Genomic DNA, 27,811 nt, shown 5'->3' on the forward strand with positions numbered 1-27,811 from the left:
GTATCTGAATTCACACTGAGGCTTCTATCTTTAAATACATATAATATTCTATAACATATAATATAGTAATATATAGAATACATGCATACATATGTCTCATATGTGTTTGTATACATATATATGTATATAAAATACACATTTAATTTTTTAGCTGTGTTAACTGAAAAGGCCTAGGAACATGTGCCAACCCAACAGCAATGAGCACCCCTCACATTTGGATATGGTCTTGCAATTCTACTTCCCATAAGAGAAATCAGGACTTCTTGGAGAAATGGCTGATTCCAGGTCAGGAGCAGGAAATGTACCGGATGAGTCTGGAAAATGTTGTCAGTAGTAAGGAAGTTATCAATGACCAGTAGGATCACGTCAAAGGAACCTGGAAGACAACCTGAAGAAGCCCCCACTAGCACAAAGGAGAGTGCTTTATAAGTATTAAGTAAATAAATACACCAACTTTATATTAATGTATTTCTGGGCTTTTGTTTTGTTCCAAAGCTCTATCTCCATCAAGAACTTATTTGAGGGGATCCCTGGGTGGCTCGGTGGTTTAGAACCTGCCTTTGGCCCAGGGCATGATCCTGGGGTCCCAGGATCAAGGCCCACATCGGGCTCCCTGAATGGAGCCTGCTTCTCCCTCTGCCTGTGTCTCTGCCTCTCTCTCTCTCTCTCTCTCTCTCTCTGTGTGTGTGTCTCATGAAAAAATAAATAAAATCTTAAAAAACTTGTTTTGATCACTATATTTAGTAATACACTAAAAGTAATTAACTCTTGATATGTAGTATCAGGACTGTTGTCCATATTCTTTAAATTTTTCTTGGGTCAGGATCCCAAGTTTTCATAGATAGATAGATGATAGATAGATAGATAGATAGATAGATAGATAGATAGATAGATAGATAAAAAAGGGGGGGCACGTGGGTGGCTCAGTCAGTTAAGCATCCAACTCTTGGTTTCATTTTGCGTTGTGATTTCAAGGTCCTGAGATCAAGCCTAGTATAGGTCTCCACCCTCAGCAGGGAAGTCTGCATGAAAGATTCTCTTCCTCTGCCCCTCCGTTCACGTTCTCTCTCTCTCTCTCTCTCTCTCTCAAATAAATAAATCTAAAAATAAAAATATCTGGCACACCTGGGTGGCTCAGTGGTTGAGCACCTGCCTTCAGCTCAGGGCGTGACCCTGGGGCCCTGGGATTGAGTCTCACATTGGGCTCCCTGCAGGGAGCCTGCTTCTCCCTCTGCCTGTGTCTCTGCCTCTCTCTCTCTCTCATGAATAGATAACATTTTTTAAAAAAATTAATTAAATAACTAAATAAAAATACTATTGATGTCATTCAAATTCCATTGTTTATAAATTAATTTAGAGGCAGCTGTCATATGGTACTGGGTAACCTCATCCATCAACAGAGACTGCTTCTCAGTTATTTAGATTTTCTTTCATATTTTAATAAAGTTTTATAATTTTAGATTTTATAAAATTTATCATTTTAGAAATAATATCTTAAGTACCTTTTGTTAAAGGTACTCCTAGATTCCTTATCATTTTTCTTGCCATTGTCTGTGGGATCTCTATTCTAATTACATTTTCTAATTGCTTTTTGTCTCTGAATAAAATGCCATTAGCTGTTTTATAATTGCATTGTATCTAGTAAAAGTTATTGAATTTCCTTATTGGTTCTAATTCTCTTGGATTGACAATCATACAATCTAGGAATCCCAACCACCTGTTCCCCCTTTTCAATCCTTACATCTGCTATCGCTCTTTCTTGTGGCATGCAATAGCAAAAGATTCAGTATAACATTATACAACAATCATTATCTTGTTACATAAGTTAAAGCAATACCTCTGTTATGGATTTTCCCAATGTATTATATGGATAAACTCTTGTATGAAATGTATATATAATCAGATTAGAAGATGAATTTAAGTTGGAATACTCTAAAATATAAGCACCCTGTCTTTGTCTAAATGTCAAAACCAAATTCCCAGCACTGAAATCTGAAAGTGCTTGAATGAACTGTTTGACACCTAAAAATAAACTATCTGTAGATCACAGCTCTTCTGACATGAACCGCAGTTTATCACTTAGAAGTCTTCAAATATATAGTTGAGGATATTCTTCAATCATCCTAAATAGACCCCAGACAAGCAACACGTTTGCCAAGCAGAGTGTAGTCTGTTTTCTTCTCAGATGTATCACCACTAAGCATGATACTTGCTGCGAGTTTGATAGATTTTTTTTTTTAACTTAGGGAGAGTTTCTGGTTTAAAATTACTTTTTTTTTTAAGATTGTATTTATTTATTCATGAGAGAGAGAGGCAGAGACACAGGCAGAGGGAGAAGCAGGCTCCATGCAGGGAGCCCAACGTGGGACTCGATCCTGGGTCTCCAGGATCACGCCCTGAGCTGAAGGCAGATGCTCAACCGCTGAGCCACCCCGACATCCGTAACGTCTTTTATTCTTGGAGGAAAATCAACTTAGATGGGATACATTTCATCATGATAAGCACTTGCAAATTTTGTTTAATGGTATTTTTAGTAATTTTATATCTATGTTCATAATTTTCTTTCCTTATATTGTCCTAATATATCTTGTTTTATAATCAAAGTTATACAAATATCATAAAATAAGTATGAGCAGAAAATTTCTTTTTATTTATTGCAATAATTTGTATACAGGTAATCTGTTTCTGGAGAGTTGTTAGAATTCATACTTAAACCATCTGGGCCTTTATTTTGACTTTTTTATATGGAATTATTTCATTTTACTCAATGTTATTAATGAATCTTGGCCTGTTCCAGCATCCAATTTGAAAACTTTTTTTTTAGAAAATTGTTCCTTTAAAGTAAGTTTTCGGGCAGCCCTGGGTGGCTCAGCGGTTTAGCACCGCCTTCAGCCCAGGGTGTGATCCTGGAGACCTGGGATCAAGTCCCGCATCAGGCTCCCTGCATGGAGCCTGCTTCTCCCTCTGCCTGTGTCTCTGCCTCTCTCTCTCTCTCTCTCTCTCTCTCTCTCTCTGAGTGTGTCTGTCATGAATAAATAATTAAAATCTTTTAAAAAATAATAAATAAATAAAGTTTTCAAATGTACGGGAAGACTATTATTGCTCATGGTAATCTCCAAACACTTGTTTAAATCTATCATGTAGTTACATCTTCTCCCCATCCCCCTAATACTGTTTTATTCTCTCATCCTAGTGACATATACATAATAAGTATTTCTTAATAATGTTACTGGAGAATTAAATTGAGTCTGCCACTGAAAATGTCTTTACTTCACACTTTCTTGAAAGAAATTTTAGTCTGATAAAGAATTCTAGGGGACGCCTGGGTGGCTCAGTGGTTGAGCGTCTGCCTTCAGCTCAGAAAGTGACCCCGGGATCCCAGGATCGAGTCCTACATCGGGCTCCCCACAGGGAGCCTGCTTCTCCCTCTGCCTGTGTCTCTCCTCTCTCTGTGTCTCTCACGAATGAATAAATAAATAAACAATCTTAAAGAAAAAAAAGAATTCTAGGTTGATAGCTCCTCTTAGCTATCCTTTCAGACAGCTGTCCTTCAGTTTCTTTTTCTGGTAACATGAAATCTGTTGTCAATCTACCTACTGTTCCTTTATGAATAATCGTTTTCTTTCAGGTTGCTTTGCAGATTCTTCGGTATCTTTGATGATGTAAAGTTTTACAATAATATCTCTGATTGAGAGAAAGAAATTTAAAAACTAGAAAAATGAAGGAGCTATATTCGACTAAAACAAAGGCAGGAAATTTTCCAGAACTGATGAAAGGCGTGTTTCCTTAGATTAAAAAATATATAACAATGTCATGAACAGAGGCACCTGGGTGGCTTGATCAGTTAAAGCTTCTGCCTTCAGCTCAAGTCATGATCCCAGGGTCCTGGGATGGAGCCCTGCATCAGGCTCCCTGCTCAACGGGGAGACTGCTTCCTTCTCCTTCTCCCTCTGCTGCTCCCCCTGCTTGCATGCATGCTCTTGCTCTCTCTCTCTCTCTCTCTCTCTGTCAAAATAAATTTTTTTAAATGATTTTTAAAAGATAGTGTCATGAACAGAATAATTATAAATAAATCTACACAGAATATCTAAAAATACATGAATATCTAAAAATACATGGATCTAAAGGTAAGTATGAATGACAAAAGAATTTAGTAAGGTCACAAGATACAAGATCAATATTTTAAAATCAACTGTACTTCTGTATGAGAAATAAACTGTAGAAAAATGTAATTTATACTAGCATCAAAAAATATCAAACACCTAAATATAAATCTAACAAAAAATGAGCAAGACCTCCATGCAGAAGTACCATGTGCATGATTTAGAAGACGTGGTCTTATTAAAAACATCAATTCTCTCCGAACTTAAGGTAGCACCAAACAAAATGCTAGCAATTAAGGATAAGGTAGGGAGAAATTAACAACCTGATTACAAAATAGCCAATATCTTCAAGAAAAGTAGAAGGTTTCTCCACTACCAGTTATCAATACATGAGACAAAGCTACAGAAATCAATTAAATTACAGGTACAAGACAAATGGACCAATGGAAAAATTAAGTCTAGAAATATTCCTAGACACTTACAGTAAGCCGATTTACAATAAAGGTGTCAACCATAATACTGTAGAGAGAGTGATCTTACCAATAAATGGTGCTAGATCAACTGGGGGGGGGGGGAATGTTATCTCTACCTCATACCACATACGTATAAACTTCTCCGTTCCAAGTGAATCACAGACCTAAACGTGAAAGGCACTGCACTAAACCTCCCGTAAGATTACAAGGGAAGGGGCGCCTGGGTGGTTCAGTTACTTAAGTCCCCGACTCTTCCTTTCAGCTCAGGTCATGAACTTGGAGTCCTGAGACCAAGCCCCAGGTCAGGAGCTATGCTCAGCGAGGAGTCTACTTGGGATTCTCGCACTCCCTCTCCCTGTGCCCCTACCAACCCTACTCCCTAAAATCAATCAATCTAAAAAAAAAAAAAAAAATACTACACAGAAAAATGTGTTCTTGATCTAGCTCAAAGATTTTTTTTCAAAGGAACACAAAATTCACTAAGTATAAAGGAAAAGATGAATAAACTAGACTTCGTTAACTTTGCAGTTTCTATTCATTAAAAGGCACCATTAATAAGAAAGTGAAAAGACCAGCAAACTTGGGGATTATTGCCATTGCTACTATTATTACTGATGCTTTGTCTTTTTATACCAGTCTCTCTTTCTCATTTTCCACTTTATATAAACAATTAAATTTCCTCCGGTTGTCTGTTACCATGTCAAGTAAAAAATACCTAATCAGACTATTAACCAAGTTTGGACTTATGTTTGGAATCACCTGGACATTAAAAAAATAAGCTATATGATACTGTTCATTAAATGTGTTTGGGAAGAACCTGGAGAGCCCAGCAAAAATACAGACCATAATTCTTAAAAACAGTTGAAACTGAGGCATAAAATACTAAGTTGCCTAATGGTCTGAAAAAACATCTCATACATATTAAAATTCTTTGAAAAGAGAAAATAACCTGCAGTTTCAAACATGAACTATAAATTAAAAGTCATAAAGGCAAACAGTATAAATTATATAAGCATTGGTTTGTGATGGGGCTGCTTGTCATGGGGGCAAACCCTATGAATTGTGCTCCAGGATGAGTAGCAGCAGGGATTTATTATTCACTTTATGATGATTAAAGGTATTCCCTGACTGAAATTGAGTTTACCAGTTAGAAAGAAAAATTTAAAAGGCACTTTGCATTGTTGTTATTTTTCTAAAATGTAGTTTTCTTACTATTCTAATTTTCCATAATCTATAGTGATACCATTCCCTGTATCACATTTTGCTCACAGTGCATAAATCAGACATCAGTAGTCACCCCTAAGAGTCAGATTCTTTATTTTGCCATCGTAGGTGTTTCATAAACTTTACTGAAAAGGATACCCCAATGTAAGTGACTTTGGTTAAAATTAATTATCACTTAATATCCACAATAATGTAAAAGCAACACATTATAGTTATATAACTATATAACTATATAGAGTTATATTCCATTATAGTCAATTCTGTTACAGTCAATATTGATATTCTTTGAAGGTTTAGTATTTCTGGCTAAAAAATATATGGAACAGTCCTATAAGTTGAGACTTCAAGATAGAGAAAAATGAATTATGTGAAATGAACCAAAACACCTTTATGGAACATAAATACACACACACACACCATATACAGTCCTCTATATATACTATTTGTATATTTAGAATCAATTACTATGTATATAACTGCACTGTCTACACAGGCCAACAGCCCTTTACACCATCTTGGGAGATGTGGGCAATAAATTCCTTCCAGGTAAGGTGCTACTAGTAAGTTTACCTTGAAGCCAATCAGTAAGTTCCTTCCTACTTCTCTTCCACAGCAATGGAGGCAAGAAACTAAATAGACCCACTTAATGTACAAAAGATGTACCCTGCTTTTGAATGTTACTAGTGGAGAAAAGAAGCCATATTTTCAAGTCTTTAAACATTTTCTTGAGACACCTGGATGGCTCAGTCAGTTAAGCATCCAACTTGATTCTGGTCCTGAGATCAAGCCCCATGTGGGGCTCTGTGCTCACCGGAGAGTCTGCTTGAGATCCTCTTCCTCTCCCTCTGCCCCTCCCCTTGCTCGCACTTGCTCTCAAATAAATAAATTTTTAGAAATTTTTTTTCCTTTCACTACTCTACACAGCAGTCTCTAGTCTTCATATGTCATGTCTGCCAATTGCCCCAAGTGAATATAAACATATACAAATTGTTTTGCATAAAGATAAATGCAAATACCTTCAACTCATACTGCCTAGATTTAAATCCTAACCTATCAATGTTCAGTCACCTGATTTTACATCCCTTAGTATACTCATCTATAAAATGAAGGCAATAATAATAATATCTGGGACCCCTGGATGGCTCAGTGGTTTAGTGCCTGCCTTCGGCCCAGGGCATAGTCCTGGAGTCCTGAGATCGAGTCCCACATCGGACTCCCTGCATGGAGCCTGCTTCTCTCTCTGCCTGTGTCTCTGTTTCTGTCTCTGTCTCTCTCTGTGTGTCTCTCATGAATAAATAAATAAAATCTTTAAAATAATAATAATAATAATAATAATCTTTTTCCTAAGTTCATTATTGCAAACCGACCTAAGCCAAATTGGCCATTCAACAATCATCAGTTTCTTTTGGTAAATAACAAAAGTGTCTTTAATAAACTCCACAATTAAAAGTAAGGGGGACTATTTTCCCTTTATCCATAATTTCCTTCTGGGTGGAGTATTTTAATGAAATTACACCTTAAGTAAAATTCAATCAAATGTATCAACAATTACCAGCAAGTAAACACAAAAAGGCCACATGGTCTATTGTTTAAAGTTTGAGAAAGGTCCACTATCTGTGTCCAAGCCCTCAAAATGAGGAAAAATGGTTTTACAGTGGGTTATGGAATGGATCCATACAGAAGCCTCTATTGTTTACTCGGTAGATACCAAGTTGAGATCTATTTTATTACCTTCTAAGTGCAAGTTTTTAAAAGTCATGAACCAACAAAAGAAAACTCCAAATGGGACACCCGGGTGGGTGGCTCAGCGGTTGAGCGTCAGCCTTTGGCTCAGGGTGTGATCCCAGGATTCAGGATCGAGTCCCGCACAGGCTCCTTGCGGGGAGCCTGCTTCTCCCTCTGCCTGTGTCTCTGCCTCTGTCTCTCATGAATAAATAAATAACATCTTTTTAAAAAATAATAAATAAATAAATAAATAAATAAATAAATATGGATTTGATGTGAGAAGAAATAGGAAGCCATTGAAGAGGTCTAGCTGGAGCCATTTGGTTGGAAAGCTCAACATGAATGAGTATATGCTAAGTTGAATAACTGCGCACCAAAAAGACCATGTCCAAATCCCTGGAACCTGTGCATATGATACCATACACTGCAAAGGAAACTTTGAGTATGTGATTATGTTAAGGAAATTACCCTGAATTATCCAGCAGGACCTAATGTAATCAGAGGGGTCCTTTTTAAGAGGGAGGCAAGAGGGTCTGAGCCAGATAACTGTTTATCTGCATTAACAGAAGAATAATAGATTGAAACGACTCTGTTGGCCAAGGGATGCAGGCAGTCCCTAGAACCCAGAAATGGCAAGGAATTGGGTTTTTGCCCAGTGAGACACATTCTGAGCTTCTTCTGACCTCCAGAGCTATAGTACATCTGTATCATTTTAAGCCACTAAATTGCTGGAAATTTGTTATACCAGCAATACAAAACTAATACAGGGCAAACAGTGAAAGCCTCAACTTAGGAAAGCTAGTTGCAAGGCTTTTCCTGTGTATTGTAGAGGAGACCCACTAACAGAATTGTCAAGGTCTTGTCCCATCAAACATACATGTAATCATTTGTGCCCCCCTTCTCTCTCAAGGACTGCATTCATGACATAGCCAGAGAATTCTATTTCTGTATGAAAGCTATTATCTCAAGTTTACTTGTTGCCAGAAAGCTCAAAATCCTGATAGAAACCAACTAGGCATCGCCATCAGAAAGGATGAAATCTTACCATTTGTATCAACATGGATGGAACTGGAGGGTATTATGCTGAGTGAAATAAGTCAACCTGAGAAAGACAATTATCATATGGTTTCACTCATATGTGGAATATAAGAAACAGAGGACCACAGGATAAGGGAGGGAAACCTGAATGGAAAGTCAGCAGAGAGGGAGAAAAACCATGAGACACTTAACTGTAGGAAACAAATTGAGGGCTGTTGGAGAGGAGGTGGATTGGGGGGATGGGGTAACTGGGTGATGGGCATTAAGGAGGGCATGCGATGTGGCATTAAGGAGGGCATGCGATATAAAACTGGGTTTTATACACAACTGATAAATTATTGAACACTGCATCTGAAACGAATGATGTACTATATGTTGGCTAATTGAATTTAAATTAAAAATAACTAAATAAAAATCTATATACATTTAGAACTCAAGATCTTGTTCACATGAATATGCTTGGGAAGTTACAGATTATTTTAGAGAATTCAAAAGTGTCTAGCACTGAAGAGAAATTATACATGCAGACTATAATCATGCAAGAGACTTCAAACGTGTGACTTTAAATTTTAAGTACAAAATTACAAATGAGAGGATTTAAGCTGTCTTTGATAGCTCTCTCTCATAGTTTAAAAAGAGTCTAAATTTTAGTTACACGAGTCTACAAGAGTGGAACAGATTTTCATAGCTGAGCCCAGAACTTCAAAAAGACACCATATCACACAGAAAATGTAAGCATGTTTGCAAATATCTTTATATATGACATGACTTGTTTTTCTGATCATCATAAATACTGAGCATAGGAAAAAACACACCAAAACATTCAGTGTCAGAGAAAATTAGCAGGGTTGCTTTGGCTATAGCTTCTAGACTAATGGTCTTACCTGTCACTTTCACTGGGTAATCAGAATTTAATGATACAAATAGCATGACAAATCACTCCTCCCATTTGGCCTCAAACCCAACCAAAAATGAAGCCTGAATCTAAATTTTAAAAGAATGAAAAACCATTCAGCACCTTCTAGAGAACAGTGGAACTTATTAGGACAGAGTCAATGTTGGAATGGCAAAGTAGTCAGTGTTCTAGAACTCGAACAACTGATCTCAGTGACCCCCCATTCCATGTTTTAAACATACTGTAGTTATGTCTCAAGACTTGGGCAAAAGAAGATGGTGACCAGAGGTCTATTGTTGCTGATCTGTGATATAACAATCCCAAGAAGGATCACTGGGCCTAGAATTGAAATTTTTCATGCCCTTTTACTTAACCCACATCTGGTTCCTGACCTGTTCCCAGCCATATTGAAATGATTAAGTGAGATGCTACATGTAAAATACTTATCACAGTGCTTGGTACAGAGTAAGGGTTCAATAAATAATAGCAATATGAAATTAGGTGATGACAATAATTATTGGCATGGAGACAGAAGACTGTATCTGGGTGTTGAATAAACTAGACTTTCCCCAACAACCTCCAGAAGGAATGCTCTAAGTATAGAGGGAAACTTCCATTATGGCCATTGGTCCCTGGAGCCCAAATGAGTTCTTTCCTAAGCTAAATGGCTACCCTAAATACTATAATAGTTGAACCACTACTGCCCCAGGACTTGAGAGCTGGTCCAGGAGAAGCTTCCAACTCAATACTCAAAGGTTGCAGGAACTACATACCTACCTTCTAATCTCTTACACATTCACGATGACCCAATACACGTGATAAACATGAAGATGCATGATCCAGGGTACCCTTCAAGGAAGAACTTCCCCTAGTGACCAGCAGACAGTCTCCAAGGGTTGGCTCTTTCAGAGTCTGCCTCAGCTGCAGAAAGCTCCTTCACTGTAGGCAATGTCTATTCGGTGAACGAACAAGGTGGGGGTAACATTCTGGCTCAATACAAGACAACTTTGATAGCAACTGGCCTTGAGTTGGGCAAGGTTTTATCAGACCCACATCAAAATCCAACTTTTTCTTTGCCCATTCTTGCTTCCTTCCTCAGGTGTTAATCCCTAAAATCTTTGCATCTCAACCGGACTCTCAGTCCCTGATTCCAGAGAATGCAACCTGAGACAGTTAAGATGCTATGATGAGCAAAATAATAGTCCCCCAGAGAAGTCCACATTCTAGTCCTCAGCACGTGTGAATAGGTTACCTTACTTGGCAAAAGGGACTCTGCAGATGTGATTAATTTAAGCATTTAAGGTAGAGAGACTGTCCTAAATTATATAGGTGGGATCAGTGTAATCATAAGGATCCTTATAAGTGAAAGAATAGAGTCAAAGAGTCAGAGTCACAGAAGATGTGACAATGGAAGCTGAGGTTAGAGCAGTGTGATTACAGGAAGAGAGGTAAAAACTAAGGAATATGGGAAGCCTTTAGAAGCTGGAAAAATTAAGGAATAAATTATCTCCAAAAGCACAGAAGAAATGCAGCCCTGCTGATTCTTCATTTTAGCCCATGAGACAGATTTCATATTCACCTCCAGACTATAAGGTAACAAATTTGTGTTGCTTTAAGTCGCTAGGTTTTTGACGATTTGTTACACTAGGAAATGGATGAAAATTCTGGTACCTAGAAATAAAGCGCAGCTGGAAAAAACGAAAAACAAAACTCTGAAAATGTGGGCGTGCCTTTAGAACTGGGCAATGGACAGAGGCTTGATGACTTTTGAGGAGCATGGTAAAAAAAAAAAGCCTAGATTGCCTACAGACTGTAGAAATACGGATGTTAATGATTCTGTTACTGAAGTCCCAGAAGGAGCAGGGGGCAACCACGCACAGATATATATATATATCTCAGAGAATATCTAAGTTGTCATAAAGAGACTGTTGGTAGAAATATGGACATCAAAAGTACCGCTAAGGAAATAGGAACATACCACTGGGAACTAGAGGAAAGCAGATCCTTGTATAGATATAGTGACAAAAAGCGTAAACGAACTGTATCCTACAGTTATCTACAAAGCAAACTGATAAATGATGAGCTTGGATATAAGGCTGAGATTTCCAAGCAAAGTGCTGAAGGTGAGGCCGGGTTTCTTCTGGGTGCTTATAATAAAGTGCTAGAGGAAAGAGGTTAAAGGAAGAATCATTCAGCCAGAGAAACCAGGACTAGATGATTTGAAAAACTCTGAACCTATCCATATATCAAAAGACAGTAAAATCAGGAGATTCACTTATTAGGAAATCATGCTCTGGAGAGAAAGCAGAGGGTGTGGCTGAACAACCTTCAGAGTGCTCAGAAAGTCCAAGCATTCAGTCCCGGGAGTTCTCTGAATAGATTAGGTACATAACTCATGGGTCCTCTCAATAATCTCAGCACAAGTCAGAAATGAGGATCAGAGGTTGAGTTATCCAAGAAATACCTGCAAAGAAGCTTCCTATCTAATGGAGTAAATCCCCATGACATACATGGGAGATCCACAAGGTTTTTGAGAATATTAAGCAGTAGAAACCCTGGCAGCTTGAATTAAAGGGGATGCAGAGAAGATGAAATGAAAGAGAGCTGCCAGATTCCCAAAATTCTCCAAGCAGGAAATAGACTGATAAAACTTCACATCTGCAAACACCTGCTCTCCTTCATAAAGACAGAAGGATGACCAAGGCCATAGCTTCTAGCCCAGGGGGTGAAGCTATGAACCACAGAACTTTGTTCGCAGGCCTTGAAATTTAATGTTTGCCCTGCTGGGTCTTGAAGGACCGGTGACTTCTTCACTCTTTCTATTTTCTCACCTTTTGAATTAGAACATCTATGTCTTTCATCTTGTGTTTATCCTATCGTTGTACTTAGGGAGCTGACAACTTGTTTCTTGAGTTCCACAGGTTCACAGATGGAGACAAATTGAGCCTCGGAATCACCCAGAGCCTCACCCATACCTGATGAGTTGTGGGACTTTAGAGCTGATGAGATCTGGGACTTTCATTTAATACTAAACTGGGCTGATACTTTTTGAGGTGTTGGAATGGGAATGAACGTATTTTACATCTGGACAAAAGTAAATCATCATGAAACAGAGGGTAGGATATGTTAGAGTAACGGACCCCAAAGACATCCATACCCTAATCCCCGAAACTCGTGAATATGCTGTTTTATATGGCAAAAGTGATTTTGCAGATCTTATGGTGTTCAAGGTCTTCAGATGGAGGGCTTATATGGATTATTTGGATGGACCCATCATAAGGCTTACAGGCACAACAGGAATGAATACAAGGATACTTTTTTAAAAACACTCTGAATCGGAGAGCTTTGTGTTAAATAGCGCTGTGAGAATAACTGATTGTGGAATACAAGTCACATTTTTTTTCACAGAACTGACTTCACACAGTAAAGCATTAAAACCTAATAGACACATACGATTAATTAATAGATCATACCTGGACAGAGAGCCTGTGTGTATGGGAGACTGCAGTTTCTTACCCCAAGTCAATTCTTGCCACTTCACCACCAGCAAGCACCACATTACCTCAGGAAGGAAGCTAATCACAAAGCCGAACATCTCTCCGGAAGGGATTGAAATCCAATGTCTAAGAGTAAAGAGGAATCAGAGGCCAGCTCAATATGGAATCACCGTCAAAACTCCCAGGAAAATCGAGCAGCAATTTATCTTCCTCTCCTACCCAGAACACCAAAGCCATAGTGAAGGGTAGAAAAGGAAAATATTTTTTTTTAAAGCTGAGTAAAGTAACTTTGCTTTTTCTTACAGTGCAGGACAGAGACATGGCATTTGTTTGCATTTTCTTTTTACTCTCAGCAGGTCTTGGCAATAAACATCTGGAAGCTTGTCCACTATAAATTGTTTGGTTTCTTTCCCCTTGTTTCATGAGGCCATGGTGATATTATACCCTTGGAATTCCTCCTTTCATCTGCTTCCTTTCCACTGACAGTTCATAAAGGATGGGCCACACTGGGAACGAAAGCTAAGCAGTTGTTTCTTAAAAATACCACAAGACTTGAGGCTCTACGTAGCTAAGAGTGAGTACCAGAGAGAGAACCTATTCTTGGCTGCAGTGACTTCAGCTTCCCGGAGCTGCACTCAAATGCCCATGAAGTCCTATGAGACCTGACCTAATACTTGGGACGTCCTAGGGGAAAGGTCTAATAACCAGTTGGAAAAATTGCAAATGGGCCTTTTTCCCGCTTTTGTTATTCTTCCTGAAAATGGCTGCCTTTTATTGCTTCTATACGGCGGGCCCAACTCTCTTTGTGTACTTTCACATACACAGATGCACAGATACTTTAGATGTTACTGCCTCCGCTTTATACATAAGAAAATTGAGGCTGAGGGCAGCCCGGGTGGCTCGGCGGTGGAGCATCTGCCTTCAGCCCAGGGCCTGGTCCTGGAGACCCGGGATCGAGTCCCATTTTGGGCTCCCTGCATGGAGCCTGCTTCTCCCTCTGCCTGGGTCTCTGCCTCTCTGTGTGTGTGTGTTTCTCATGAATAAATAAAATCTTTCTTAAAAAAAAAAAAGAAAATTGAGATTTAAAAACCTTAACAAATAGGTACCCGATCCCCACTTAAAGAACCCAGAGGCTGGGGATCCCTGGGTGGCTCAGTGGTTTAGCGCCTGCCTTTGACCCAGGGTGCCATCCTGGAGTCCCGGGATCAAGTCCTGCGTCGGGCTCCCACCATGGAGCCTGCTTCTTTTTCTGCCTCTCTCTCTATGTCTATCATGAATAAATAAATAAAATCTTAAAAAGAAAGAAAGAAAGAAAGAGAGAGAGAGAGAGAGAGAAGAAAGAAAGAAAGAAAGAAAGAAAGAAAGAAAGAAAGAAAGAAAGAAAGAAAGAAAGAACCCAGAGGCAAAAATACAACACACTGGTCTATCTACTCTCAGAACCCACACTCTTGATCCCCACTTACCTACTGTTTCCCTAGTTCATTTCAGTATGAAAACCAAGTGGGTGGCTGAGACCGTTGTGCCTCTAACTCTTAATTTCTGCTCAGGTCATAATCTCAGGGTCCTAGGATCGAGCTCTGAGCTCAGGGGGGAATCTGCTTGAAATATTCTCTCTCTCTCTCTCTCCCTCTACCCCTTTCCCCACTCGCCTCAAGTGTACCCTCTCTCTCTCTCTAATAAATAAATCTTTAAAAAACAAAAATAAATTATTCAACAGGATAACATTTTATTATATTAATCATTGAAAATGTTCCTTCCAACTTCCCGTTGACCCTGACCCTTCTCTGCATCCAGAGTTCTGCAGGACTTTGGGCACGCTCATGCTATAAGCAATCAGAGAAGAGTCCCTACTGTGCCTACCTGCCCACCCACCAGTTCAGATGTAGACACAACAGGCTTCAGGAAGGGATGCTGGATATCGTGGTATTTCCTTAAGAAGGCGGCCTGTGTCATGTCCCTCTCTTCTGAGTATATCCCAAAGCGCCCAGATTTGTAAAGGAACTTGAAAGCAGAAGGCACCTGTGCCTTTGTCACCAAACACAGCTGAGGGAAGTGGCAAGTGTTCCAGAGAAGCCCTCCAGGGCCTTCCATGACAAATGTGGCACAGGAGTAGAGCAGCAATGGCTGCATAGGCAGGGCTGAGAAAGCCAGAGTAGGATAGGAAAACCTCTGGATGTTTCCCCCACTGCAGGAGAGGGGTGGCAACGCAGAAGAGAAGGCTTGCCGCCGAGCATCAGGCAACGTGGCTGTCCTTTGCGGGACAAACTGACCGGAAAGATCAACATCGTCCTCCTAGGCATCCGACCACAGACACGACAACCACGGACCAGTTCCCACCTCACCACCACTACTTCTCACTCACCGGCTTTCACTACTTGCACTGCTGTGCCAACGCCGGTGCTAAAACCCAGAACTGACTAAGAGTATCTTGAATTAAGTTTCCAACTTACAGCAATGTGAGATTGCTCTAAATTAAATGATATTTAGTTTCAGATATCTAGTGGAATAGAAACTCAAATAGAGATTATATTACGGGGCGGGGGCATAGGTGAGGGAAATTAATTTTCCATCTACCCTTCTGAGTTCTTAGCTGAGACCCTTGTAATAAAAGACAGATTAACAAGGGAAAAACAAACAGAAGTTTATTAACGTGGAATCCATGCCCAACACCAGGAAAAAAGTAATTCCTCAAGACGGCTCAGAAACGAGGATTAAATACCATATTAATCGGGAACGGGGAGGAGGCATGTAGCCCTTTTAGAGGAAAGTAAATCCTTTTTAGGAAAGATAAATGAGTCCTTAGCAGAACACATAGGAGGTATGATGATAGTTTGTGACAAAGTCCATCTGAATATGATAACTTTTATTCCTCTCCTGTGACAAGAGTCAATAGTCCCTGGCTGACGAAACTCAGCGAGATTTATGACAACTGGGTTCCTTTTGGAAAATGTGTCTTTGGGCAGATAGGAGAGTCTAGAGAAAGCCTCTGCCTGCATTTGGTGTTTTTCAAGTGCCTTCAGCTCAAAATAATCAATACACCGTAACAGCACATTTGGGGTGGAATGTCCTGGACTCCAACTGTCACATTTTGGACTAGCATAATCTGCTACCCTTCGAGGGAAAAGATGACATTTTCTTGGATACCTGACTTTGTAACCTAAGAAATACACATAAACAGTAGATGATCACAAATTAAACCATAAGTATAAATTGTAAGAAAATACTGTGTGTGTGTTTTTTTTTACTTTTGATGGGAAATTTCCAATACTCACAAAAGTAGAACAAATAGTATAATGAACCCCAGACCCAGCAATTATCAAGATGTCATCACTCTTGTTACATCTACACATACATATACACACATTTTCTTTCTCATATTTTATAGTGAATTATAGGCATCATATCATGTCATGCAAAATTCTTCCATATGTATCTTTAATGGCATTTAAAAAGGGCTTTTTAACATCACCAAGATACCATTATCACACCTAATAAAATTAACAACAATTCCATGATATAATACTTAGTCCCTGTTCAAATTTCCCTAGCTGTCCCACAAAGATCTTTTTAAAGCTGGTTTGTTTCTTGAATCAGGATCCAAACAGGGTCCATAGGTTGTATTTAGATAATAGGTCCCTTAAGTCCCTTTGAATGTGTAACAGTCGACTCTCTAAATTCTGTGGTTTTTAAATTTCAGGTACACATGTAACCAGGTCTGTGGACTAAAATGAACACTAAATTCAAAAGTTTGTGGGTGAGGATACTGCTCCATCCAGCAAGGACCAAGAATTCATCCACAGGGGTCTGGCTCCCTCTAGTGCCTGTTCACAGAGCAGCTGTCTCCCAACTCAAACCGACTAAAACAGGAAAAAAATCTGGATGTAAATAGTTCCACGCTATGACCTGTGGCTGTGTGTTTCCTACAGGGTAGAAGGGGAATTAGTTTCGTCCTCTTCATAATGGAAGGTGACAGGTAATGCCAAGTCGAGAGTCAGTTCCTCACGATATTTCCTATCATGGAAGGTGTCATCATCCATCATTCAAAGTAGCATCACCATCATTTCCTCCAGAACATCTGGCTGCCCTATCCATGATACCCCTGTTTTAATAGCTCCTTTATTTCAAACTACTGTTACATATCATTTATTATTGTATTTCAGAGGGTGCACGGGGATTTCTCTAAAAGCAAGTCGATGTCTTAGAGTTGCTTTTGTCATTGCACAAGATGATGCACGACCGAACGGAAGAGAGAGATAAAGTGAAAGAAAAACACATACACAGGTTACAAAAACTCTTAAGACTAGGACACAGAACCAGGTAGTAAGAAAAGGGGGGGCATAGACACTATTACATATAATTCACATACATTAAATTACTCTGTTTAAAAATAATGATTGATTATACAAAATGTAATGATTGGCATCTTAAAAAAGAAAGCAAGGGCAAGTAAAGACATACCTAATTAAGCAAGCCTTGTTTTCCCTGAATGATTTTCCCATGTATGAGTATATGGATATGCCTGCATTTCCTGCCAAAATGCTTTAAAGATATCTTTGTTATTTATGTTCAAAAATTCTTACGGCTCTGTCACAGATCATTTTTTAAAATGCACTCCTGAAAGAAGTAAAGGTGAATAAAAGCGAAAGGGAGGCAGGGTATTAACTGAACCCCATCTCCTAGATGCTGGGTGAACCCCCCAAGGTCCCTCGTAAGGAACTTCTCAGGGTAGTAGTACCTTGGTTATTCCAGACTGGTCTACACTCCTGAGAAATCCTCTCAAGTGTGTCAGAAGAACACGAACTCCGGAAAACACTACCCCCTCGAATTCTTCACTAAAAGCCAAGCTCAACAGCAAAGCCCCTACAGTCCTGATTAAACACTCAATCTGCAGGCTGGCTTGAGCCAGGCCTGGCCTGGCCTGCTGACCCGACCTGGCCTGATCTGACCTGACCCAGCCTGACCTGACCTGACCCGATCTGGCCTGGCCTGACCTGGCCTGGCCTGGCCTGGCCTGACCCAACCTGACCTGGCCTGGCCTGACCTGACCTGACCCAGCCTGACCTGACCTGACCCAGCCTGACCTGACCTGACCCGACCTGGCCTGACCTGACCTGACCTGACCTGGCGGGCCGAGTTGACCTGCCCCTCCCCCAGGGCGCCTGGGATGTAATGGGGCCCAGAGAGGCTGTTGGCAGGTTACCGGGTCGGGTCAAGGGCCCGCCCGCCCGGCAGCTCAGGTCTCGGGACAGCGTGGGCTGCTGCACCTGGCAGGGGCGCCGGGGTGGGCGCCGGGGAGGGATGAGCCAGGGCCGGGCACTCCGAGGCCACCTGGAACCGCCCCGCCCCGGGGTCACTGCACGGCGCCCCGCGGCCCCCGACTCCCCCTCTGGCACCTGGGCCCCCAGGGAGCCGCGTCTCCGCAGCCCGCGCTCCACCCGGCGGCGCTCCGGATCCAGGCCCGGGGACGGCCCGGGGAACCGGGAAGTCGGCACCCAGGGCCCCTGCAAGGGCGCCTTCACCGCCAAGGTGCCAGGCCCCCACGGTGGGCTGCGGGACGGGGTGGGGGGGCAGGCGCTCGGGGAGGGGCCCCAAGGGGGAGGAGGAAGGGGGGAAGAGGGATGCGCACCCCGGGGGCAGGGGGCTTCCCCAGCTCCGCTACCGCTCGGCTCCGCGCCCGCACCGCACCTGCACGCAGGCCCAGCCGGGCAGAGTCTTCTTTCTTCACCTGCAGACTACTCCTCCCCACCCCCACCCCATGCACACCCCACGCCGGCGAGCAGCCTCGGGAGAAGGGCGACCACCTAGAACAGGTCGGGCCGGAGGAGCCCTCAGGAGGCAGCGCCGACCTGCCCGGGTTCTGCCCAAGCCGCTTCCCGGAGCAGAGGCCCCGCAGCCCCCTCTCCCCCGCCTGTCCCCCCTCCAGGCCCCCCGCAGGCCTGTCCGCTCCCCCAGGCCCGTGCCCCCCGACCCACCTGCCCCTCCCAGGCCCATAGCACCCCCCTACCCACCTGCCCCTCCCAGGCCCATAGCACCCCCCCTGCCCACCTACCCCTCCCAGGCCCATAGCACCCCCCTGCCCACCTACCCCTCCCAGGCCCATAGCACCCCCCTACCCACCTGCCCCTCCCAGGCCCATAGCACCCCCCCTGCCCACCTGCCCCTCCCAGGCCCATAGCACCCCCCTACCCACCTGCCCCTCCCAGACCCATAGCACCTCCTGCCCACCTGCCCCTCCCAGGCCCATAGCACCCCCCGCCCACCTGCCCCTCCCAGGCCCATAGCACCCCCCTGCCCACCTGCCCCTCCCAGGCCCATAGCAACCCCTGCCCACCTGCCCCTCCCAGGCCCATAGCACCCCTCCTGCCCACCTGCACCCCCAGGCCCATAGCACCCCCCTGCCCCCCTGCACCCCCAGGCCCATAGCACCGCCCCCCCAGGCCCGTCCACGCCCCCCAGGCCCGTGCCCCCCACTGCCCACCAGCACCCCCCCAGGCCCATCTGCCCCCCCGCCCCCCCAGGCCCATCTGCCCCCCGAAGCGCATCCCCCCAGGCCCATAGACCCCCCAAGTCCAGGTGCTGCGGGCCGCCAGCCGCCCCTCCCCCCTCGCGGCCCCTCGGCGGGCACCGCGCTCCCCAACCCACCGGGCTGCCCCGCTGCTCCCAAATAGGCTCCGTTTCTGGAGATATGAGCCTGCCTCAGTTTACACGGTTCCCTGGAACGGCGCAGCAGGATGGCTCCCAGGACAAACAGCGGGCTCACCAGGCTTCTCTCCTTCGCCCCAACCTTTCTGCTGGGTGTGCATCCCCGGGGCTTCTAGAACTGGAAAGAGGGAGGACCCCAGGGACTAAAGGCCTCACGGTGGCTAAAAATAACGATGGGAATCGTTCATTTAGATATTGAAATAGAATGTAATCTCACCTTACACTGCATCCTGATAGAACCTAGGAGAGCACCTACAAGGGCCGAGAGCAGTGTCCTGGGGCCTGCCTGACATACAGCGAACTGCACGGACGCCCCACTGCCCAGCCCTGCCCTGCTGGCAGCCAAACAATCGGGTGGAAGCTGAAAACTCCAAGAATCTACTCTAACCTGGGCCAAGTCATCCCAGGGAGGAAAGCTAGAGTCAAGTGTGCCTTTAACACAAAGGCGGACTCGGCCTTTAGGGGATCAACAGGTAGAGTCACCTATTGTCACAAAAATCACCCCAAAAAAATCACTCCCTCTTCCCCCAGAGATGAAAAACATGAAGACACAATTCTGATATCCTGTGTCGCAGGATTACGCAGTGAAACCGTGAACCCTGCTTCAGCTCTACCTCTGTACATCCGGGGAGACCGCCTCTCTTTCCCATCCTTTAACAAGAGAACAACAAGCAGCACCTTCCTTACCACGCTTCTCTTATTATTTATAAAGGCCCGAAGCAAAAGCAAAGGCGGTGGCATAAAGAATGGAGGAGAGGGGGATCCCTGGGTGGCGCAGCGGTTTAGCGCCTGCCTTTGGCCCAGGGCGCGATCCTGGAGACCTGGGATCGAATCCCACATCGGGCTCCCGGTGCATGGAGCCTGCTTCTCCCTCTGCCTGTGTCTCTGCCTCTCTCTCTCTCTCTCTGTGACTATCATAAATAAATTTAAAAAAATTAAAAAAAAAAAAAAAAAAGAATGGAGGAGAGGAAACAAACGCAAGGGCTGGTATGGAGATAGACCTCAAGATGCTTGGTCATTTAGAGAGAAAGAGCAGGAAATTGCAGAATTTTTCACTCAAAGAGGCACCTTGCCAAGTAGAAAGAAGGAGGGTAAGCTGTCTCCTTTGGCTGATACTTGTTATATACTTTAAACAGTTAACCTATAAAAATCCACCTTCTTCTGGAGCCAGTTATTCTTCCCAACATTCACACATACCCCTCAAAAATGCTACCCTTTTTAAATTTTATTTTTTTATTCCTTCCCTGAAATCACATGCTATTTTAAACAGATTTCTCAAAAATAAAAAATAAAAATAAAAAAATAAACAGATTTCTCCCATCACAACAAAAAAAGCCTTTTTTATATTCTTTATCCATCTTCCCATCCACCCCCTGAAAGACCCTACTCTTTATGTTAATACTCTTGTAATATCTGAATCTGTAAAATATTTGTTAGATTAATTTCCTCCAACATTAAATTTCTTAGGAAATCAAAAGGGGGCTCTACTCCTATTAGTTTTCTCAGTATTGCGGGACGTTCTTGACACACGTACATATGCCATGTGGTATCTTCTACTGGTTAAATGTTTGACTATCTCGAGCATTAATGGACAAACTGCTTATACACATTGGGAAGCCCCCCACCCCCCCCGACCTCCTGGTTATCTCCAATAACCAGATGCAAGAGTAGACAACTAGCAAATCTTCATAACCATCTCATTAAATCTCCAGGGACTTCTTGGCTCACTGGTGAAACCCAGTCAGGAACTGGACAAATGGGAAGAACCATCCCGGGCCCTCTCAGGGAACGTGCTCACGGCCTTCCTGCCCTGAGCCATTACCGACCAACCCACATGAGAGGAATATAAAAGAGAGAAATTTCTCGTTGCTTGAGGTTCTCTTGCCAGAGTTCCCTACATTGAAGGAGATCCTGTAAGTAGGAACTGAGGGCTTGCTCTCAAGGGGTAAGAGATGAATATCAGTATTATGATGCCGGCAAGCGGGAAGACTGTATAGACAAATGCCTGGACCAATAAGCACACATTTAGGGGATGCTCATTTCAGTACAAAGCCCTGTATAGATTCTGTGGGGAGCTCAAACATTGTTCATATACCTCGTAAGTATTTGTGGAATGTCTACTATGTGCCAGGCTCACAGCGCTAAAAACAGAGAATGAATCAAGTAGAAATAGATGAAATTCCTGGCCTGGAGGAGACCACATAGTAGGAAAAGGATACGGGAAACCCACAAACAAAATGTACCATGAAATGCAGTCACGAGAGGGGGGTACAGAGCATACAACAGGGTCCCACACGCAAAACCAACAGCAAGGATCGGATAGGAGGCTCCCGGCAGCTGTTTTGAAAAGAACTTTTTTGAAAGAAAGCCATGTGTATCGGTTTCCTAGAACTGCTGTCAAAACACCACAAAGTTGGTGGCTTAAAACGACGGAAACTTCTTTCAGGGTTCCGGAGGCCGGAAGTCTAAGGCTGCGGCTTGGCCAGACCCTGCTCCATCTGGAGACTCCAGGGAAGAATCTTCCTCTTTCAGCTCCGGGAGGTTCCCAGTCACCCTCGGCATTCCTTGGCTCACAGCCCATCAGCCCACCCCCTTTAACCCTTTCTCCTCTGAGGCTCAGTGTCCTCTCCCTTTCTTATAAGGACACCAGCTCCTGGGTTAAGGCCTCACTCCAACCTAGCATGACATCATCTTAGCAAATCACATCTGCAAAGACCCTGTTTCCAAATAAGCTCCAGGTAGACCTGAATTTGGAGGGAACACTCTTCAACCCACCAAACCAGGCAAGAAATGACATGAGCCTCATCTAAGGTAATAGAGAGAAGAGGAAGAGGTGGAAAAGAACTCTCGGTTTTCTAGCTGGAGTAACATGTTGGTGCCGCCCCTGAGATGAGGCGGTCCGAGCAGAGGGAGCTCTCCTTGGGGGCGTTGGAATGGCTAAGTTCTTAAGAATAATAACTACTAGCTCTGAACACTTCCTACCTTTTATGATTTCTAAAACTCACAATAACCCCGTGAAAATAGGTACAGTTTTCCGGTTACGGTTATGCACACAGAAGCTAGAAGGGTTAGGAACTCTCCCAGAATCACTCAGTTTGGAAGAAGTGAAAGATGAAAGAGAGGGGTTGGTGAAGAACGCGGAAGAGAGCCTCCCGGAGTTGAGTCTGTATTTTCCTAGACCAGCATTTACACCAGCAAAGGGTCCTACAGTAAGGACATCTAGGCAGGATAGGTTAAGTTTCTTAAATCACTGTCTTTGGAAAAATTTATACAGTGTCACCAACATGGTGGTGAATATGGAGAGATTCACAAAGGAAATTAGATGTTTTCTTCCCTCTACACCCTTGTATGGGTGGCTTTCTTATTGATGAATCAAGGAATCCTGCCCGTCAAATAAAAATTATAAAAACTAAGCTGTCAAAATTCATCCATCCCTAAAAAAATTTTTTAAAAAAATTCATCCATCCCTAAACTTGGCATTCATCTACCAAACCAAGTGCTGTTCTACGCTCCCTCCCCATCCCTTCACCAGGCTAACCGCCCCCCCCCCCCCCCCCCGCCCCGCCCGCCCCATCAGCTCATAACCTCTGGGAAGCTGCTTCTGACCCTGGTTAAAGAGAATTACTCAAAACACAGAAATAAGGCAAAAAAGAATTCTGGGACCTACTAATGCCTTGTTAGACATGCTCCAGTAAGCCCACTAGTGGGTCATCTCCTTTGAGGTATGTAACTTCATTTCACTTAATATCACAATTGTTTGGGGCCCTGACATTTTACAACTCAGTACAGTTAGAATTTTAACTCCTAAAAAACATGATAAGGCGGGATTATTTTTTTCTGTCTAGCAGAGAACACGACCCCCCAAACCACGGTATTATAGCACTATTGGACATTGATCAGCTTTGTTTCTATTTTAGCAGTCTTTATGAACAATGCTTCTGCCTACTGATTTTTAAATCCCGTTTCTCATGTTCTTTTACAGCCAGGATTGTGATTCTACTAGTTTACTCCTCAATAAGGCAAATAAAACTGTGACACATGCTCACTATCTTTTTCTATGAAAACTATGCTAATAATTTGAAAATGATGGACATGCCCTAGGTAAACACTGACAGTCCCTTCACGGGACCCCAGCTACTTCTGCAGCAAGCACTGAGGTAGGGGCTTGCTTGCCTTCTCTAGCAGACTAAGCAGGGACTTCTAGAAAATCCGTGACGCTTCCGTCCTTTGTCCCACCATTGTCTCCAGAACACTGCATGACAGTTGTCCCAGAGGACGAGCTCAACGAGAATTTCTGGATGCATTTCTTACCCAAATGCCTTGGAACCCTTTCTTCCACTCTACTTCTTTGTCTGTCTTGATCTGAAGCTCGTTCCTCCGTCTTCTTTTTTTTTCACCTGGATGATGGCCCCCTTCACTATGGTGCAGCCTCTCTGAAAAGTACCAACTTATTATCAGATTAAATGGTAGGTTTTTCTCCAAGTGGCAGACTCATACAACAGGGTTCAGGCCTGACACCAGGATGGAATCGGCATCATCAGCCTGGGTATCGGCAACCCTCAAAAATAAATTCTAATTTAAGTCACTTTTTTTAAAAATGTCAGTTGTTACTAAAGAAAGAAATGGATTATACAATGAGCATATTATAAGGGAAATCCTGTTAGACAAGCTCTAGAATGCACAGCAATAGGTAAAAAAAAAACAAAAAACAAAAAACAAAAAACATCTGAAATCCATAACCTCCAGCGGAAGATGCTGTATCCATACTCGTGAATCAGCGTCTATTGGATAATAGAATGAGCGTCATTTTTCTGGTCTAGCTCTTTGTTTAAAGACTTTTCTGTTAGTGTCAAATTTCTGATAATAATTAAAGGCTCAGTAGGTATCAAATCAAACTGTCAGTTATCGGTTTATCGGCTGTTGCTAATCTAAGCCCATCCTACGTGCCTACTCTGTGCATACGGATCTGGGATGTTAAGTCCTCTCAGTAGAGGGCACTGGGGGGACACCGCCGCCGCCACCAGAGGAGAGTCTTGTCCCTGCTTTGAGCCAGCGCGGAGCTGGCTATTAGGCTATTAGGGATCCGGGTTTCCCGCAGAGGAAGCTTCTCCGGGGACCCAGCTTCTGCAGCATGAGCAGCCTCCCCAACATTAGGCTCACGAAGCGTGAGCAGCAGCTCCAGAGTCCAGCCCCAGCACCCAGGGCCCGGGAGAGCAAGGGGCCAGCAGCACGCAGCACGCAGCACCCAGCCCCTGGCAGCTCCCCCAGCGACGCCCCATGCATTTTGTGGTGTGCTAAGACGCTTCCTTCCTCTGAATAGTTCCCTCCAGCAACCTCGAGGATGGATTTCCAGCAAGATCCCCTGGCATAAACCCTCCAGAAAGGGCTCCATCCTGGCATGGGAGGTGGGGGACTCTTCCACGGGTGCTTTATCTAAACCGCGATTCCGGTTATTTTTTTAGAGGTCTCTTTATTTCATACTAGCCAGTCCCTCATTATCCCAACCCCTTATTACGGTTAACAATTCTTTGAACTTTCCTTGTTCAAATTACCGTGTGCCTTCTCCCTCCTGAACGGACCCAGACTGAGACAAACTCCTAGGAGCAAAACAAAAACGAGGCACCTTTTTAATTGAAAGACATCTTACTGGGCACTTGATATAAACAGCAGATTCTCGTGATAAAAACTGTAATTCAGGGACGCCTGAATGGTCCCTGAATTGGTAGGGGGCTGACCTGAAGCCCCCCAGGGTCCCTGAATGGTGGCTCAGTGGTTGAGCATCTGCCTTCGGCTCAGGGCGTGACCCCGGGGTCCCGGAATCGAGGCCCACGTCGGGCTCCCTGCATGGAGCCTGCTTCTCTCTCTGCCTGGGTCTCTGCTTCTCTCTCTCTCTCTCATGAATAAATAAATAAAATCTTTAAAAAAAAAAAAGTGTAATTCAAACGACAATGAATACCGTATTTTAAAAGACGGAAATATTTGGGTTTCAGAAAAATAAAAGCGTATAGTGTTACACTTTTTCTTTTGATATAAACAGTTCCCATCATTACAACCACATTTATTGACCAAGATGAACAAGATGAATGCATTTCATTATCCTAGGACAATATGCACCAGGTACTTAAAACTATCCCAGAGCTAAATTCAGGGGAATCCTAGACAACCAGACGACTTACAAACTCTCATTTCCCTTTTCCAGTAATGAATTTTCAAATCCTTCTGTCATCTTTAAGGAAACGTTCACGATTTTATTTCTCAAATGCCATTACTTTAACCACACAATTATAACATAAAGGGGGGAATAAAGAAAAAAGAAACCCTACTTTGTAATTCTTCATAATTCTAACAGAACCAACAATTTCCATATGTTACATAGACTAAATAAGCAACAATAAAAATGTCCCATATTGTCCAATAGCCTCATATCAATCAGATTTAAGTAATGATTACCTGCTTCAGAAGTACTTTCAATCCGGGAGGTCCCCCGGGGGGCTCAGCGGTTGAACATCTGCCTTCGGCCAGGGGCGTGACCCCGGGGTCCCGGGATCGAGTCCCACGTCAGGCTCCCTGTATGGAGCCTGCTTCTCCCTCTGCCTGTGTCTCTGCCTCTCTCTGTGTGTCTCATGAATAAATAAATTAAATCTTTAAACAAAAAAAGTACGTTCAGTCTAAGCAGCTTCCTGAGTGAGCTTTGCCAGCCTCCTGGTTGTATTCGGCGTAAACACGAACCGTGAATGCCACAGGCATAGCCATCCTCCAGACGTCTTCTATGTTGGAATTAAAGCTACTTCTCTAAGAATTTGGAGGTGCAGAGAAAGTGAGGTTCTTCAAAGTTTAATGAGATTTTTTTCCAAAGTGTCGAGCTGTAAGGGTTCCCTCTGGAGTCGGATGGGCTGAGTGTCCCGGCAGCCTCCTCCCTGGCCGCGGGACGCAGAGCCGAGCGTAGGGCCCGGTGCTGACTGTCCCCCGCAGCGCGGCCGGATGAGGACGGCGGTCGCCCCGCCACCGCGTCAGCCTCGAGTCCACGACCTCTTTTTGGAGCAAGCGTGTGTCAGAAGGCGATGCAATGAGGTCAAGGTGCGTCTCATAAAACGTGACCAGAACCTGAGGGAACCTGGAACTTAGGGGTTGGCAGGCCGCGCGAGGACCCCTGGTGCCCGGCCTCCTTCCTCCAGAGTCCGTGTCCCTTTCCTAGGCTGATGTGAGGAGCAGGGAACACTCCTCAGTCCTTTGACAACCGCGTCCTTGCCAGGCCGCAGCCTCCTGGAGCGTCCTGTTGGGGGGCTCACCTGGCCGGAGTCTCCTGGAGCGTCCTATCCAGGGGCTCACCTGGCCCTCGGCTCTCCTCCCAGGACACTCAGCACTGTCAGGGCGCTTCGTAGGGCTCAGGCCTGTTGCAGTAAAGGAAGGACGCGTGTGGAGAGCAGGCGGCCTTGGGCCTGCGGCCTGCGCCCCCCGCGGTCTTGCTCGCTGTAGGCGCCCTCCCACCCCTTCTTCCCCCATGGAATTCCTGGTTTTTGCTAAAAGAGAACTTGCTTCCAGGAGCACAGGTTCTTTGAGCCTCCGGACAGCCTGAAACAGTCCTGGCCCGACAGCATCCACGGGGCCCAGGGGCGCAGGTGACATGGGGATCCTCCTCTTCAGGGCCCCTCGGGGAGCCTGGACCCCACACCCGGGAGGCCGAGCTCGGCTCCACAGGGGGGCGACCTGAAGGCACAGAGAGAGAGAGAGAGGGAGAGAGATGGCCTGGGCACTGGGCACCAGCGTGGGGGGCGGCTGCAGCACTGTCTCGGGGTTCAAGGGCCCCCCTCCCCGCAGTCCCCAAGGCACAGGCAGCCGAACACTTTTGGAGACACTGTGGTATTCGGGGCAAAGCCGTCAGCACCGTGCACTGCTGGGCCTGTCAGGCCACGGTGCCCTGGTCCCTGGTGGCGGCCTGATCCCCGCTGTGCCCCAGCTCCCGGCTGCACCCTGGCCCCCAGCTGCACCTTGCCCCCCACCCCCTGCTGCACCCTGGCCTCCCCGCTGCGCCCTGGCCCCCCGGCTGCACCCTGCCTCCCAGCTGCATCCTACCTCCCTGCTGCGCCCTGGTCCCCTGCTGCGCCCTGGCCCCCCCGCTGCACCCGGGCTCTGGAGCCTCACAGCCCAGCCCCG

At 44.3% G+C, this 27,811-nt stretch overlaps 1 long non-coding RNA gene across 1 annotated transcript in view; it reads right to left on the reverse strand.

The window, feature by feature from the left end:
* LOC144291855 (uncharacterized) overlaps positions 1-27,811 on the reverse strand; it is a 112,131-nt gene that overhangs the window by 75,586 nt on the left and 8,734 nt on the right. Inside the window, exons 4-5 of the long non-coding RNA XR_013359426.1 lie at positions 26,108-27,364; positions 23,969-24,090 (exon numbers count right to left, since the gene is read on the reverse strand). This is a non-coding gene — a long non-coding RNA (uncharacterized LOC144291855). The remainder of the gene's footprint in view (positions 1-23,968; positions 24,091-26,107; positions 27,365-27,811) is intronic.

This window comes from Canis aureus, chromosome 20 (genome assembly GCF_053574225.1).
Source record: "Canis aureus isolate CA01 chromosome 20, VMU_Caureus_v.1.0, whole genome shotgun sequence".
Taxonomy (NCBI): Eukaryota; Metazoa; Chordata; class Mammalia; order Carnivora; family Canidae; genus Canis; species Canis aureus.